General features: G+C 39.5%; 2 protein-coding genes across 8 annotated transcripts in view; both read left to right on the top strand.

Annotated features, from left to right (window-relative positions):
• The window catches only part of LOC140380781 (trans-1,2-dihydrobenzene-1,2-diol dehydrogenase-like), an 82504-nt gene extending 64706 nt beyond the window's left edge, over nt 1-17798 (top strand). Inside the window, exon 8 of the mRNA XM_072464682.1 lies at nt 17787-17798. The gene's annotated coding sequence lies outside the window, so the exon portion shown is untranslated. The remainder of the gene's footprint in view (nt 1-17786) is intronic.
• The window catches only part of celf6 (CUGBP Elav-like family member 6), a 145646-nt gene that overhangs the window by 7118 nt on the left and 119566 nt on the right, over nt 1-18962 (top strand). The gene's annotated exons all lie outside the window — the stretch shown is intronic.

An 18962-nucleotide genomic window follows, 5' to 3' on the forward strand; every position in this document is an offset into this window, starting at 1 on the left:
GAGCCCCACATCGCAGCAGCACATCACACCAGAGACGTACAAAGCAAACATCAACTCAATGTCTTTTGATATGGTGAACAGAATGAAGAAACTAAAAGATACAAGATTTTAGCAGTATAAGCATGAGGATTCAAACATTTCAAAATGTCTAGAACCAACTAAGGTCATGTAATAAAAAAAACATTTTACACCATAACAGAAAGTACATTTTAAAATACACAAAGAAGTGGAATCCAAAGTGCAAAAATGTTATATAACATTTTTGCACTTGTATTGTATTCCACTTCTTTGTGTATTTTAAAATGTACTTTCTGTGATTTTCTGTGGTTGAATCTTCTGACAATATGCAGAATGCCCTTCCTGTTCTTCTTCAACATTTCACACTATAGTGACCTTTCCAATAAAGTCTACAGGCCAAAAGAAACCCTTAAAAAGAGAGAGAAATCAAACAAACACTCATGGCACAAGACATCCAACAAGCTTCAAACATTACAATGTTACAACACATTTGTCCCATTTGGTATTTTCAAATTTATTGCAGATATATTTTTTTTTCTCCCTTTTCAAAACATTATTTCAAAGCTTTTCTAATGTTAATGTTTTATTTTCTGTGCATGATTATGCCATGAAACAAAATAATATAGCTTCCCTCCCGAATAAGCATTTTTACTTATTTGCAGTAGCATCTTATTATGTTATTATTGTGTATACTTTTTCCTTCCCTCCTTTATTTGCTTTCAAACAGAGAATGGAAATCCTGATTTTGAGTTACACGTACATACTTTTACTCTCGCCTTGCATCTCTTATCAGCCACAAATTGGGACTTAGGGAACAACATGTTATGCTAAAGGATTCCATTAACGTCCTTGTTTGGCTAGTGACCAATGGCTGCTAAATTAGGCCCTGGAACGAGAGAGCGGGTTTCTTCGCGAGACTCTCCCCTAATTTCCACTCCCCATTCACGCACACGCACTCACACCCCCACGCATGAGCAGACATAAAACAGTGCAAGTGGCCTATCTCACCTTGCAGTGTCTTATTACACTAATCACCCCGGCGGAGATATTTGATAAGCGCTCCTTCATAACAGCCTGCGTCGTCCTTCCCCTGTCCTCTCACAATATGGCTGCCACGCACTTTAATTGCCTTGAGGAATCACACTTTCATTATCACATATAATCAAACAGTAAGTATAAACAATCATTTTTGCCATGTATATCACCATCTGCTGTTTTGCTTTTAATTCCTTTCCCTTTTTTCCCCCTGCTCAACACTGTTATTGTTTGCCTTTGGCGGCGAGGCAACTTTTTCAATTAAAATAATGGACCTATTTAAACGACACAGGTAAATTGCAGCCAACAGTGGGTTTTTAAGCCCACCCAGGAGGAGACCCTCGATAGGGGATGAGGCTGAGCTGCTGCTGTCTGTCTGCACTTGAGAGCTGTAGTGGGGATTGGGCTCTCACATCAGGGGAATTATCGAGGTGTGATTGAATTACACCCACGGGCCACTAAGTAGGAGAAGCGGCTTCACCAGACCCTCATACCCCCCTGTCTCTCCTTGTACCGCTTACCGCACACTGAGACCCCCCTCTGAGGTCACGGATTTAATCCCAATCGGCGCATATCAATTCAGATCTCTTGAGAGAAGCGTCTGTGGGGAATGCCGGTACATGGGAAAGATAAAGAGCGGTTTTGTGTTGTCTTTATGTCAAATACAAGTAGGCCGAGGTGATACAAATAAGATTGTGAGCTCATCCCTGTGACGATCTGCTTTTTTGGGTGAAATCATATCATGCATCATACATTTTTTGGTTAGTGCAGGTTCCCCACCCAATCCCTCTGTTGGTCAACCTCTGTAAGGCTCTGAGTGAGTGACAAGTGGATTCAACCACATTTAGTGAAGTGTGAACTCTCATAAGAAGCAGATGATATTCACATCTCTGATAGCAATAAATAGATACTAAGTCTACATGAATTATGATGAAATCGGAATTGGGATCTGCCTCTGAGAAAATTATGATATAAATGCTTTGGATGCATTTGAAAGGCTTTTTAAAACATGTTTTGTCTTACAGGACCTACAATTATATCAGCTATCTCTTTACAAGAATGTGTGGAAGATTAATTGATAGAATTTTCAATAGTTTCAAATTATTTATTTAATTATTCAACTCATTTATTTTGATTGATTGACAGATTAAGGTTCTGGAGGTAATGTAGGTCAGAGCAGCCGGACAGTGACACGTACAAAGGTTTAATCATGAATAATAGATAATATGGCATAATATGGCATAATAGACAGAGAATGACCAAGAAAATGAGAAAGGTTACATCATTAATTCAAATACAAATTGAATTTAACTGTGGTTACCTTCTAATTCTTGCAAACATCTCAAGAAAAAGAAAACGCATTTCCATAACTCAAAACTACGATGCATTTCTGCCACCTACATCATGCTGCTAAATGTTTACTTGCCCAGGTACAGCGTGTGATTGCGCTGACATTCCCAGTGTAGGCAGCTCCTTATAGCTCGTTGTTGTCGTCGTCTTAATAAGTTGTTTGCACTCGACTGCATATCAGCGGTACTTCACTAAGCGTTAGACACACTGGTGCACCGCAGAGAAAATGTCCCTCGGAGACAGGGCTCTCTGGGTCATTACTGCCTCCCACTGCTCCGTAATGAGATGATTGTCATGATGGTCCTGGATAGGTTGTTCCAGGCTCGATTCTGCGCCCTGGCAGAGGCACATTCTTGTTTGTCTTGTGTCTCCAAAGAGGTTAATGGCATGTACTGTGGGGTTTGCGTAAACATTTCCCTCTGTACAGCTCACAGCGAGGGGTCAGCGCTGCAATCTCCAGCAGAGCACGGGCTGCATACAGAGGCCTAATAAAGATGTGCTGTCAGTGTGGACGCTGGTGTATGTGTGAGGATGAGGGGGCTGTGGGGGACGAGAGAGTGGATGAGCAAAAACAAGACAAAAAAAAAAAACAGGGTGAGGTGACACTTCTGGACAAGGCTCATTGTCACTGTCATGGCCTGGTGCTTCGAAATGCTCACCATATAAATGTTGCTATTGCTTTGCGTTTTCTCTCCGCTGTTCTGGTTGCGTGGATTTTGGAGTTTGCTTTGGACTCGGCTGTTGGCTTCACACGGATGCTAAACGCTGAAATAACGTGGAAAAAATACTACGGTTTGATAGTGTCATTAAAAGTTGTCGCGTGTTATTCCCAACAATGCAGCTCTTGAGAGACGTGGACACATTTGACAATTTAATGCAAATTATAGCTCGTTTCCAAATTATGGCAATTTTAGCACATCAATAAGATGTCAGAGTAGGCAAAAATATATTTTAGAATGAGACTTATTCAATGCAACCTCTTTCTAATATATTCCTTGTTGGTTGAATGATAGTCAGGATTTAGAGGAGGATTATTTCACAAAATAAGTCTTTTCACCCACTATACAAAGACCACATTAAACGTAAAATATTTTGTCTGAACACTGAATAAGTCTGAACACTTTAGTACATACTTTAGTACATTCTCTGGAATTGCTGCACAGTGGTATCAAGGACACCTCATATTTCATGCTGATTGACATTTCTTTTTACTCATCTTAGATCAAAGAAAAATCTCTACAATGTAAGCGTAGCCACACTTCAGTGGTCAGTAATACCACAATATGTTCGACGGTCGATGTTATATATTAATAGCAAACTTCTCCATTCTTACACATCTCAAATACACTTATTTACCAAAAATAGTATACTATTGCAGTGACTGAAAGAAGAATACCCACTCAAAAGACTGTATTTGTTCTTGGTAATCTTGGGGCTTTTAAACAGCCCTGAATACAGATAAGCAATTTGTATTGAAAATGACTGCAAGAAGTGAAGAAGACACTTCTGGACAAACCTCATTGTTACTGCTTTGGCCCGATGCTTTGAAATGCTCACTCGTATAATGCTGCCATTTCACTGTGTTTTCTTCCAGTGTGTTGGCCGTGTTATTGTGCTGCCTGCTTGGGACTTGCATGTGTGTGACTGTCGGGGCAGCCGAAATGCTAATTCTGTTCCAGTGAGACATCTGGCATTTAAAAAATAGCAACTATTCTTAGGAGGTGCCATAGTATTCAAATTTAGTGGCCTAATGAATGAAGGAATCAAAGATAATAGATCTGACTTATGCACTTATGTCAACTATATTATAATACACACATATATATATATATATATATATATATATATATATATATATATATATATATATATATATATATATATATACATATACACACACACACACACACACATTGTACAAAGGCACTTAAGCTCGAATGGCTTGGCAGACAAAAATGATTGTTGACATGTTCAAATGTGGTTGAAACATTTCCAAGCAACTACCAGTGCAAGGCAAAGCAATTAATTTTCCTATGATTATTAATGACTATTTGAAAAAGTTAGGTTTAGTGGGGCAGGTTTGCCAATATTCTTAGTAAGAATGTGATTTATTTAGCCTCAGTGGAAATGGAAAAGTGGGACAAGGCAGGAATGATAGGGGTTAAGTCAATTTGGGCCAGATTCTAACCTTTATAAATAGGCTTTGTGCATCTGGAAAATTCATTTTAAAACAATGTCAAATCATTATTTAAACCTTGGCACAAGAAAACAATTGTTTACTGGGAAGAAAAAGCTACAATGTAAAATAACTAATGTGGCTAACACACCATATTCTACACTTGTTTTGACACTTTATAAAGACATTTCACGCAATCAATAGCCAATTTTAATTGCTCCATATTGTGACAAGCAGTTCATACAACATTAAAATTGATTGAGATAGATGAATAAATTGTGCATAAGAAGTGTTCAATTGAGGGTAAAATTACAGTCAGGAAATGAGACGATTCATTATAAACACAAACGCTTGCCTAAACATTCACACATATATTTCCCGTTTCAAACATCCCACAGCTCAGGGTGCGCTCGAGCCCCCCTCGCTGGGATGCAGGTATTTACATGTTGGCACTGCGCCACAGACTATAGGCCTGGCAGTGAGACCGCGAGCAGGCACCGGTATTTATGTGTGTGTGTTCTCTCAGCAGGGGACACCATCTTAAATCAGCTCCAGATTGACTATGAATGTTCACGGCACCATCAGTCACTTCATTGGCTTATTTACTAAATCTTGTACTTTGTGTAAAGTGTTCAGGGTGTCGCAGGGGAATCCAGCGCTGTCTGTTGTGGCTGCGGAGGGCACTGTTTACATGCTTTGATTAATTGCATGTAAAGAGCATAATGAGCGCTCAATGTCCTGTGCATCGGATCCCGCTGCTACACTTTCTTTACTGTAAATGTAATCAGAGGTGCAGCGGATTCTTGTCCTTGCTTGTTGAGCTGGTTGTGTTTACAGACACGTTCAATGTATTCTCAGTAAAGGCCTTGAGTGCGGACGAGTGAAGTCAAGTAACCATTTTAGTATCTTAGTTTTACACTGTGCAGGCAAAAAAGTTGACTGTAAATTGCACAGATTATTTGGTATTTTAGCAAAGACTATTGTTGTTTTTGCTGTTGTACAGTTGGATTGACTGGAGTTTAAGTATTTATTGGTTTTATTGGTTGGGACAGTGCCCACTTACATGCAGGTAAAACACCCCGGATTGTACGGATCAATTTCCATTAGCTGTTCCAGCATTTGCACTCACAGAAACACACTCATTCGTACATCAGTGTAGTTAGTACATGCAGACAGTGGCGATGACACAATGACAATATGCACAAATATCTAAATGTAGCAAGTATCAATAATATTTTTTGGTTAAAGAAGACATTATTTTGATGTCACTCACGCTTCAGGGCAAGAAGGTCAAAAGCTTTGGCTCATGGGGGCTGCCCATGCCTTTCTGTCCGTTCATGTTTCTCCCCGCATCTAGATAGGTTCCTACCAGCATCAACCCAAAACATGCACAACAGGTAAAAACCCCCTGGCTAAGGTGATCCTGACCAAGATTAGCTTAAGACCTGGAGATCGTCCCCCAGACACTGCAGACACTGCTATTGACATGCTTTCTCAGAAGCATTGAAGGATGGATTCAATGCAAATATCCTAAAAGGACAATAAAATGTACCCTAAACTTCTGTCCCATACAGTACAGTTACATATGTTACATTTTATTTGATTGGAAACCCAACATGTATGTAAAACAACAAGGGGAATGGCTCCACTGACCTATTCATTTACAGATTTTCATTTACAGTGTTTTTATTTTGTTTTATTTCATTTATATCTCTATGTGTATGAACCAGAGTCGACATTTCTCAATGTATTGCAAGTAAATATAGAGGATTGGGTGGGGATAGGTGATAGGTGCAAACTGAAATTGTTGTACTCGACCCTCAAATTCAAGGCAATACAGGACTACTTAAGTATGTGTGGGAAATTACCTTGATACCTCTACATACTTCTTACATGTATATTACTTTGTTTTATTCCATTGAGGTTAGATTTCTTCGCCCATAATTTGTTCTGCAGTGCCATTCTTTATATTCATATTTTAAAAACAATTTAAGTATACTCAGATACTAATTAATGTCAGCAAACTTGTTTTACTATATTGTCTATACATAAACCATACAAAATCTTGTCTTGACTATTTGATGAGTTTGTAACCCCCAAATTATAGTACAACACTGCTCCTTGTCTTTTGTTCCCCTGGACTGTGGAATGTGTGGACGAGTCCTGGCCTGTGCATGGTTTCCTCTCCGGCCAATTAGCTCCAATGTTCACGTGTAACAGGCATGCTAATTGGCTGCTGCTGAGGCTCAAAAGCCAATTAAATATTTCCCAGAAAAGAAATGTGTGTATATGTGTGCAGTTTTCTTTTTGTTCTCACCCTTGGCTCTCAAAGCTTTCCAGCTCTCCATAGTGCTCAGCCCCATTGTGTTTCTGCACATTTTCTACACAAAATGTGCTGAGTGTTAAGTGGCACCACAACCTTACACTTGTCATTTACAGAGTATGGATTTTTTCTGTGGAAACTAGGGATCCATTTCTTGGTTTGTGAGTGCCAACAGTACCTGACCTCAGTATCGACTATGAAGAAGCTATTTCAAAAAAGTTACTCTCTTGTTCCCCTCACTGGCACTTTTTCATAAAAAGATGGCAAAAAATGATGAAATGTGTTCTGTGAACAAGAGTGAAGAGCCTCATTAGCAGTCTGACACAAAGTGGAACACCATGTGAACTTTTCACCAACAAAAAATAATACAACACATCTTTTGAAGCAAGTATGTAAATGCCCATAATGTGTAGTACCCTATAGTTCTTTACTATTAACAATGAAAAGCCAGCTCTCGACACCTGCCTGCTAAATCCACACTTTGCATCTTTGTAGCGCTCTCTGTCACCAGCCCTGTGCGCTGCCTCCTTCTGCTGCCTTAGTTTTGGTGTGAACTAGGTTTTGTCGTTATTAAAAGTGACGGGTGTGTGTTGGTATAATGCTGTCCTCACAGAATAGAATGTATGACGTCACAGTGTCTGTGTACTCATCCAAACTGTCTGTGGCAGCTCTGAAAACCTTCCAGTCTGTAATGTCCAAACACGCACATCGCTCCTCCACTGCCTCATTGGTCCACTTCTTAGAAGTCCTCGCTACAGGTTTAGAGAGCTTCAGCCTCTGTCTGTAGGTGAGGATCAGGTGAACCATGACGTGATTTGAAGAACCCACCGCAGCTCGGGCCACCCCGCTGACTGTTGTGTGAACAGTGGTCCAGCGTGTTCTGCACTCTGGTTGGGACTTAACTGTTTGTACTTTGGTAGTTCATGGCTGAGATTCCCCCTAAATGGCTGAAATCCCCCGTTAAAATCGCCCAAGATAATACACAAGGAGTTCAGGAAGGTCCGCTCCACACTCAAAACCTGATCCGGTGGAATGTAAACCGTGGCCAGAATGAATGAGGAGAACTCACATGAAAAGTAGAATGGTTTGCAGTTAATGAAAATATATTCCAGAGCAGGAGAGCAGTGCTTGGCGATCAGTCACATCTGAAGACCAGGCGTTGTTAATGTAAAAACAGACTCCTCTGCCCCGTGTTTTCTCTTTGTCTGTCGGTGCAGTCCACGACCGACTCGCTGAGCCACGTCTCTGTGAAGCACAAAACAGGAGATGAAGAAAAGTTTCCTCTCATCATCAGTGCCAGTTCATCCAGTTTGTTGGAAAGTGCGTTCATGTTAGGTCCCTGCACGAGGGTCCACGCTTGTTTTCCTCGTCTGGCATCTCACTAATTCTGCAGCAGATGCTAAAAAAATTGGAAGTAGATTCGTAGGTGATGGTTAAGAGCTCTTCACGGGCGTAAGACATAAGTCCCAGTCACAATTTAGTGCCACAGTTTGTATAGCTATATATGCATGAAAAAATACTACATTACAATACTGCTTTACATGAGCAGGAAACACTAAAACTCATTTGAGTTACATATTTTTGTCCGTTTAGTCAAAATGGTGAATATCCACATTCAGTAACTACTCCTGCAGAAACACTTGGAATTGGAACATTGCAGCTGAGAGCGTGTAGTGATGGTGCCTTGTCAAAAGTCTGCTCCAGCACAGTAAGTCCAGTCCTAGACAGACATGCAGTTTAAACTAATAACACAGGCCACACACGGCTGTTGCTCATTCTTTTAAAGGACAAATTGTGTTCTGTTACTGATCAATTTGTCCTCTGTGCCAGATTTGTCAACCTCCAGTGCCCCTGAGCGTCTGCTTTTATGAGAGGAAAAAACGCACGGCCAGTGGACGTGAGACCTCTGCAAAAGCTCGCCTCTCTCTCTCCTCGTCATCAATTATGTCTATATCATTTTCTTTCTGTGGCTCGCTTTAAGAAAGAAATTAGAAAGGCCCATTGTTTTTCTTAACCCCTTGGGAAGAAAGCATTTACTAAGCTACAGCACGGTGCGAGCCATTGCACCGATTAGAAAGTGAATGGAATCACAATCGGGGGATGCTTGTGAGCGTCTTTTATTATGTGACTGGTGGCCCTGAATATTGCACCCAAATTAATTTTGTTCCATCAGATGGGATTTTCAACCTTAGAGAGTGCAAAATGTTAATAGTGACGGGCAGAGGGGCGGACATGGTTGAATGGCTGTTTTTATTTTTACTCAGTGCCAGGACTGGGCACAAACAGAGCTGCTGTACAGAGCCAATAAATGACCTATAAAGGCGACAGGCCAGAGGCAGCACACAGATGAGCGGTACAGATAGCACTTTAAAGGCTCACAGCACAAAAGGACATTGCAACCTGCTCTGTTTGTCCTTTTGATCTTCGTTCTACAATACAGAATTTGAGGGAAAATATAATCAAATAAAAGCCAAATCATTTCAATGTTAAGCCATGAATAAACTACCAGAGATAATTTATTTAATTTGCTTGTTTTTTTAGTTATTTAAGCACACCTCCACTGCTTTACATCATCTCGTGAAATTCCAGAGTGATCCTCATCTCTGTTTTAAAAATTCATCCTCAGATCATTTCAGCACTCAAACTAATTGCCTTATGCACCAGCTTTGATGCTTGGCGGAGTACATTTTACACTGCTCAGTCCATCTGCATATGTATTCCATGCACTCTCTTCTGGTTTTGAATGCGGACAAATCAGTTAGTGGTGCAATACACACCTTTTATTGCAGCTATTGATTGAACAACCAATAGCTTCCACATTGCAATAACAAAAACAACATTATTTTCCTCTTCCAAGTGTCTGTGATAAAGCTTCCATGCCACAGACGCCTTGGGATTACATTCCAGAACATTATATTTACTTTTATTTCTACCTGAGTGTTCTTTTTAAATCCCTCTTGTCCTCGGGGTGCCCTCCGCACTCGTCTCTCCTCAGTAGAGTCAGCCTGCGTGCTGGAGCTCCTGTGTTAATTCATGCACTTCTTTAGCTGTAATGAGGCAGAACTAGTAAATGTGGGGACAGCATTGTTAACATTGCTGCTTCACCGGCAAAGAGAAGAAGTCTGACAAATAGCAAACGCAGCGATGGAAATGAGCCTTGTGCACTGTCATACCTTGAGGAATGATGCTTTTAGTGTTCTGCGTGAGCTTCCATCACTGTCTCTCTGTTACGCCACACAGCCAGATATGACATTTCCTAAACCAATTAAACATCAAAGATCTGATTGCATTAAGTTCAGGCTTTTTGGAAAGAAAAGCTCAGAAATGGGATAAACAAACATATTTGAAATGGAACATATTTCTGCCTGATCGTCTTGGGGTAAAGCCAATTAAACCTAAGACAAACAAGGTGCTAATCTGTGAGTCAGGTATTTGAAAGGCGTCTGGCGTAGGGAAAAGGTTGTTTCATCGCAAACAGATGTTGACATCCCACATTCAGATGGTAGTGGTGTCTTTTGTTGAACAAACACATGTGTGGTTTGAAAAATCCAAAAAGGCACCAAAGCTATCTATATGTGTTGCTTCAAAGCATGAGGGAAACAGAAAGGTATGGGTGCTTATCAGCTGGTTTTCCCCGTTTAACTTTTATAAAAATGAATTTTTGTTTTTAGTTACATTTGAACATTGCTAAATTCATTAATTAAACAAAATACATTCCACGTGTTATTATGCTTTTAAGGGGACATATTGTGTAATAGACTTTTGTGAGGTTGTAATCATGTTATCGGTGGTCCTTCATCATTATTCAATTCAATTTATTTTTATAACGCCCAAAATCACAACAGCAGTTGCCTCAAGGGGCGACATTAGCCGACAATTGATAATTTAAAAGTAATCCTGTATTGTCATCCATTAAAGGCTTAGGAAAAGTATGTTTTCACCTACCCCCACTACCCTGTTCTTAATGCTATTATAAAAATAAAATAAATTTGACTCCAGGTCATACATGTGTTAAAAAATGTCTTATAGCCATTTTTTCTTCCATAAAAACAAGTAAATGCTTGCTACAATGAAATGCCACCATAAAAAGGGCTTAAACCTTCTGCTGTTTTGAACAGGAAGTCTGTTCACCAGTTTCCATTATCAAGCTGTTTTACGTCAATATTGTGGCATAAAGTAGCTAAAAAAGTAAACTAACATTGCATGTGTGTTATAGTTTAATAAATACTGAATCCCTCCAAAAACACATTGTCTTCTTATATTAGTATTTAAGTACAAATCAGCTTTAACAAAGTGGTTTGATTCCTGCTCTGACCCAGTGCTGCCATGTCAAGACAATACACTCTCTTTGCCCCGTCACAGTGTGGCTCGCTGCACTTGAAACAGCGTATGGCAGAATGAATAAGTTCTTTTAAATCAGTTTCTAAACGCAACATAATCATTTTGCTGTGCTTTATACTAATTCCTAATTATGTTTTATAATTGTTTTCAAGCCCACACACTCACATTAATATTAGTGAAATAAATAAATAAGCAATCTAACACAATAGAACAAAGACAAATTGATGAGTCACCGCGTAAGGGACGGGACACTGAAACGAGAGGCTTGCACCACTCGCATAATTAGCAACCTAGCTCCACCGGGGACAAACTCCTCCATCAGCGTGTCCAAAGGATTAATACGGCGTGCTGCCTCCTTATCTGGCTATACCCTGTTTCCCTTTTAAAGGAAACCAAAACGACCTTGCGCTTGTTTACATGCTGATTAAAGACAGAAGGGAGAAGAGCTGCGATGGGCGAGAAAGTCAAACTGTAATCAGAGGAGTTTGTTAAGTGAAGTATTTTCGGCTCACACAGGCTGCTGGCTTGTGCATGCACTCTCAGCAAGTAGAGCTCGGGAGGAAGTGTGTCACAGCTAAAGCAACACAGAAAAACAAGGCGCTAACGAGCAATGAGTGGGCTGGGACAAAGGAGACGCCAGTGTGTTTGTTTGGTGAAGGTGGTGCGTGATAAAAAGTATGTTTTGCGTGGGTGCTTCCATTAGTTAGCCGGGCCTGTTTTATTGCATTGGGACTGACTGCTGCTGCTCGGGCCCTGGCAAGAAGTCAGTTTATATTCAAAAGCATCTGCATGGCATGTTGTGTGTCTGCGTGATGTGTGCGGCGGAGGTTGTGCTGAGAGTTTATAAATGGGAGAAGTTTTTCAGAACTGCGAGCAAGGGGCATTTGTGTTGTGTTGCATTTATTGTGCTCCTAGCGTTTGGCTGAAGCATTGTTTTTACATGCATTTCAATAAATCTAATTTCCATAAAGATTGGAAATAATGCTGGTGTATTTGGTCCTAATCTTTTATGTTACTGAGCCCTTTTGGCAAGAGTAGGTACACTTGGTCATGCAAGGTTAGCTGTACTATGGAAAAGGACCAATTTGAGTTAAGTTGGTATCAGTCTATCTATATAAAATATACAAAACATCTAATTAATTGGAGGGATGCACGCACAAACATTTTACATTTAGAAAAAAAAACTAAACTTGTGAAACATAGTACAATACTTCTAATGTGTGCATACAGCTGTGGTTTACCCAAATAAACATGCAGTATAATTTAGAGCTGAAACCAGTTAATTGATTAATTGAAATAATCATCATTATTGAATTAATCACAATCTAATCAAGTAATCAAATAATGGTTATTTGAACAATAGACTGAGAGAAGTTTCTTGGCTGAGACAAAGCAGTAATCTAATAAAAATTACACAGGAAACACATACATTTATTGTTTCCGTCAATAAAACAAATGTAAATATGCTCCATCAAGCGGCATCACATCAACGTCATCATCATCATAATGTAGTTAAAATCTCAAACACGACCTTTCTGTAATCTTAACAAAAAATCGATAGAAAAAATAATAGTTAGTTGCAGCCTTAGTATCATACCAGCAATTCCATTTTGTTACCGTTGAAGTCATTGCTGCTTTGAATCCACTAATGTTACTCCTTTGTATTTGTATTTGTATTTGCATGTCTAGCTCCACGGGCGACGGTTTTACAATTGCATGCTGCGTCCCTGCTTACCTCATAAACATTACTTGAAGTTTTGGAAGCCTAAGCAAGGGGCATTTACATTCAGCCATTCTGCTCCGAGCGCCGGGCTGAAGTATGGAGTGTTTTTACATGCAGACGGCTCATTTTAATAAGCAACATTTCCATAAAGATCTAAAACAATGCGGATATTTTTGCGCTTATTGCTGCACGAAGGATTTTCTGAGGATATGAAGGCCACATATCTCCAGCTGTGATGGATTTATTCATCTTTTAACTTTTTCTTTTCAACTTGGGTATGTTCTTTTACAGTCATTTCGGGAATAAATGTAATTGCGGCAATCTGTAACTCAGTGTCAAAAGTCTATAAAAAAATACCTCCAAGAGTACAGCAATACAGTGCCATATTAGAATAGCCTACTTCTATGAGTCACACACATGCACATACATCACCAACATTGTTAAGTGCCTCAAATATATTTACAAGCATCTCTATAGATCTTGTAAATGTTTGGATAAAACCAATTTATCATCCTGCTTATTCTTGGGAATTTATATTTGCAATGAAAGGTATTGCAATATTTCAATCTCTCCATTTCTGTTTTCTCATTAATGTTCCTTGGCAATTTCATAGATAATTTGAAGTTGGTCGTCTGTTCATCAGGCTTGATGCAATACTTTCCTGGATGTTGTTTAACGGCACATTCTGTGCAAGTCTGTGATTTCTTTGCTGATTGGATCTATCATTTTGTATTCAAGGCTGTCACGAATTCCTTTTTGTTTTGTAACAATCTCCTGAAAATTCAGTTCATATCCTCTGTGTAATTTATCTTTATACTATAATTATAAATTGTAATTGGCATTGTTAATTGCGCTCTCGTCAAATCGCGACAAAATGTTCTGTTATATGGCTCATTTATGGCCTCTCCTTAAGACTATTAAGGTATTTGAAAGATGATAGTCAATAATAAATCAATCAATAAATAAAACATACAAAACAGAGGTGAGTCACGTTTTAATAAAACTGTGCTTTAGGCACCATTTTATACTCCTACATGAGTAATATGTTCATCATTGATTGAAAATAGTTACGTATTTGTAATTATTGTGGTCTGTTTTACCAGATATTGTATTTAATGTTTTGTCCTTCCAATTACATAACCTCAATTTCTGAATTAGACAGTACTTTCCCCAAATCATTACACCAGTCATTTCTAAGACAACCTCTTAACTTCTACTTGGTGATTACTGGTTGACCAACTCAGAAGTCATTACACTTCTTTCCATCCTCTTCTGGATGTCGCTTTTCCTTTAACTATCTAACGGACGTCTGCTTGGGGAGTAACTAACTAATGGGCACTCATGTAACACTGTGTTTCCTAATGAGCAGGAAGAAAGCTTGAGGCAACATATACAAAGCAGAAAGTTGTGAAAACAATTTTTCGGCTCAAGTTTGCCTTCAATCGACCTGCCACTGCACCAGGCGCTACTGACAGCGAGGTGTCGGGAATAGCATCAAGGCTAACACCTCCCCTCTTGCTTATTAATACATATCTCACTCAGCCACTTCCTATCGCATACACTCTCTCCGGCAGACACACAAACGCACCGCCGTACATTAACAAAGTTCTCACCGCTACAATACAGCCGACGCACACACCTTTTTCCGCCGGTAACTTACACACACACTTACACACAGCATATTGTCAGATCAATATTGCATTAGTGCGCTATGTTCTCCACCGAGAGGTTACAGTGATAGGTGAGAGGGGTGTGAGTAAGAGACCTTGTGGTGTGAGCGCAGTGGCCGGCCGCGCGGGGCACATCTGAGGAGACTTTGCCGGCTCTGACAGCTAATTTCACCTCTTGACTTCCACACTGTCACTTTATGGCCCGCGATCATATACAACATGTGTACAGGTACGTCGGGCCGCGTGTACCGCGTGTGCAGAGACGTGTCGGAATGCAAGCAGAAGGTACGGCTCCGCTGGGACCGTTAACAAATGTCTAATAGTGTAGCGGGGAAACAGTCTCCGCTATATAGTCAATAACAGCACGAAAAACAGTGTGATAAGAAGACAAAGCAAATGAAAGTCAGACTTATGATGAATTCAAAAACAGGAAGGGTATTACAACGTTGCTATAATGTCCCAAGATTGTACGTTTTAATAATAGATGTTTCTGCGCCAATAGCAACTGTTTTTGTGCACCTCAAATGCTCAAATGGTTGTACGAACACGTTTTTATCCGGAAAAGAAAAGTAAAGAAAGTTATAAAATTTGCACTTTCTTATGGTAGAAGGTCTGCCACATTTAAGTTATTACTTACTTTACCTGGAATGTTCACAGTATGGCATTGAACTTTTATACCGCTGTGTAGTCAAGCAGGTAAGCTTGGCAAGCAAGTCTTTATAAGAAAATTCTTTATACTGCACATTCCAGCAACATTATGTGTCTATAAACATATTTTTTACTGGGATATTTAAAACTAGTATTAATAATGTCTTAATATCTTAACATAATAGCTTGAAATAAATTATCTAAAAAAATATATGCAAGATTAAATTTTCCTGTGAATTAGCATTTTTAACTATTATAAAGTTATTTCGGATGTATGGCCCCGACAATGGAGACCGTGTATATAGGTGTTGGAGCAGTGCAGAGGAGTCCTTGATGCTGTCTGCAGTTTTAGTTTTTTCCTTTTAAAGTGTATCATTAAAGCAGTCTGAGCAGCCCTCCACACCCCATAAAGTGAGAGTGCCATGCCGGGCCAAGTCGCACGCACCAACGCATTTACAGCGTTCTCACACACATTTTTTTTTTTACACACCTCGTCCTCTCTGGCTTTTTCCTCCAAAATTGCTTGCTATATCTGTTTATTTTATATTACTCACTCCGTGCTTTACTACTTTTTTGCCCCTGATAAGTATTGACCGCTATTTCAACCGCCCCATTTGGAACTCCCTGTACCTCTCGCTCGCCCCTCTGTCAAATGCTTTCAACAAGGAGCTGGAGCGCAACATTGAAAAGGTATAATCAATGGAAAAGCACCACTTAGGGGCCCCATTTGATGCATACTGTAGGGCAGAGTTGATTCAAGGGGGTAGATTAAGTCAAGCCTCATTTCAGATCCTCCCCAATTAGTCATCCAGCTCGTGCCCTCCATAACCCCCTTTCTTCGGGACGCGCTGGTGCAGTTCTAACTATGGATGAGTTGAAGATGAACTACCCAATTTTATTCCTCTGGTCCAGGGCGTTGTTAGGATGGATTGTGTCACCGGCTCGGATACTAGAGCGTTGCAAAAATAACGACTATGCTTGTCTGAAGGTCACAGTTCGGCACACAGGTTAATTTTTTAAGTTAATCACATTTGTTGTATCATATTTGCACTGAAACATATTCTTTAAGTTGAACAGAAATTGGATAGATTTTTGCATTTGGAATAGGGCTGTTATTAACTATTATTTTAGTAGTTGACTAGTTGGTTATTTTGTTTTAAATATATTATCAACCAATAGATAGAGAATATTTGTGAATAAAGTGTATTATTGATGAACATGTTTGACATTTTGTTTTAATAATGCCACTGTCTTTGTTTTAGAGTCTGCATATCCAGATAACGATTAAAATGATCAAAGGATATGAATATTTTCCATAGTTGAGGATTCATGGTTAGTCGATTGATCGTTTGCAGCCCTAATCATATACACACACGCCAATATACCCTTTCCTTTGTCTTCTTGCACCTTCTTGCGTGTTCTTACTTCTCACCTTTAGCCGGAGCGAGCCGACAGCCGAGACACCTTTTTCCTCTCACCTTCATATTCCTCTCCACATCCTCCTTCACTTCACTCGCCCAGAACTCACACCTCTACAACTTTTCTCCTGCCCATTTTCCCTCTGCCATAACTCTCCACCCAAATCCCACTTAAACTCACATGAGCAGCTGTCCTTAAAACTCCATTATCTACAATTACTTCAGCATTAGGAGCCGACGCACACCTGCCCCCACATAAAAGTAGCCATGCTAAAAAATATTAAACCTCCCCAAAAGGGTATGTGTGTGATTGGATGTTTTTTTTTTTGTCTTTTGTGTTGTGCTTCTTGGTGCGCCGGCCCCCGTGATGAGGCTTTTGAACCAAAATGCCAGCAGTGTGGATTAGAGGTGCTGATTAGTGGGTGGGTATGTAAATGCGGATGTCTGCTCTGTGCTGTGCCCAATCACTGGTGGGAGGTCACTTTCACCTCCTGATGAGGGGAACAAGTGTGCAAAATTCGACTACCATTTTCAATGTTGCTTAAATAGCTCTGCTGTGTTTAATAGATTTTATTTTTTAATGTTTCGAGCGAGTGCTCAGTGTGGAGGTTGTGGCTTTTATCCCCGGCTTGTTCAATCCCTAGAAAGAAGGCTTTGTGCGATACTAACTCCCTTGGATGAAATGAGATTATGAATATTATTGTGATGTGAGGTAGCAAAATATTGTAAATAGAAATAATAATAATGGTGATAGTTTAGATTCAAGTCATGTTGTTTTTATTTTAATCTGTACTAGTCGTTTAAAGTCTAGCTTTAAATGTAGTGGTTTTTTTCACTCTGGTTTTACTTTACTATGCGACCAGCTTTTTCATAGTGATCATAGTGATCTGTTAAATGCTGTAAACTGGTTTCACTATTTTTGACTCATTGTGTTGCTAATTGTGAATAATTTTGAAACTGTGATGTTTCTTCTCACAATAATCTTAATCTTAGCCTACATACATAAAAAGTATTAATATAGCAAAAAATGAAACACATTGCAATCATCCAGTCATTTGTTTTTTTTTTTGTTGACAAAAGGCAGATTTGTATTAATTATTTTGTTAAGGGTTTATTTTTAGTGTTACTTATACATTAAGGCATAAATGTTATTATTATTTTTAAATACAACTGAAACTATTGTATCAAAAAGTATATTCAAGACTAATTTCCAATCTCGGGCAGCCCTAATCTTAACACAAACACGTGATATATCGTTACATCCATAAATCTTAAATACTCTTAAGACGCCAGAATAGAGGTGTCTTCAACGGGTCATTGTCAAACTCCATCTACGCCCCAAAGTCACAGGCACCAACCATTAGTGACGCAAAGCAGGACTTTATATGAACATTAATTACAAAAAAATGTTGTAGTGAAGTTATAACATCACAACATTAAGAACAGAACGACACTCAAATCAAATGAAAGAAACCAAAAGTGACAAGTGTCTGTGAAACTTGGCTTTGTGGTCCAAGACATATTATTCAGCGCAAAATAAAAAGGGAATTCCAAAGCACTCTTATTGAGCCTCTGGCAATGATTTGTTTGCATATATTTTCCTCTTTGTAAGTGTCCATAGTCAGCACAAACATACACAATTTCTCCGCCCTTCCAGTAAAAGCAATTTCTGATAAACCAATGGAGTTTGTTCCTCGCAAATTCAAATTGTTGAAAGAAAGCATATGAGTGGTTTGATGGCCATTTAAAGTGTTTTGTTTTGCTAAATGTGTTGCTTAAAATATTTTGCTAATCAAAGCTGGAGAATAAGCAAAAAGTTATTTTCTGTTTTGGTGAGCCATAAAATTAAAACCATAACACCATGCACCATAAAATTATAGCTTTCGTCAATTATATAAAACGCTCAATTGTATAACAAATATTGGGCAATATCGAGACTGCTTCCTCCCAAATCTAAATCATGCAATACCACGCTCCTATGAACTATACTGTTGGAATTTCTGCCCACTTTGATCAAGACCACATTATTCTTAACCTGTGCTGAAACAAAAGCATTTACTCGGGCCTGTCGGTAAGAATAAACACAGCGTGAAAGCTTCCCTACGACCACCTGCACTGTGGATCCTGCCGCGCTCCGTGTGCCCAGACACAGGTGCAGTAATAGACATATAGAGGCGCCGCTTGTCAGGGTTGAAGCCGAGGCGCGGGGTCTGGTGGACTCAGCTGTAGGTTGCCTGATCGGCTCTGACTGACAGTGATG

Source organism: Eucyclogobius newberryi, unplaced genomic scaffold (genome assembly GCF_026437365.1).
Source record: "Eucyclogobius newberryi isolate DKJ021-1_F unplaced genomic scaffold, fEucNew1.0.hap1 SCAF_5, whole genome shotgun sequence".
NCBI lineage: Eukaryota > Metazoa > Chordata > Actinopteri > Gobiiformes > Gobiidae > Eucyclogobius > Eucyclogobius newberryi.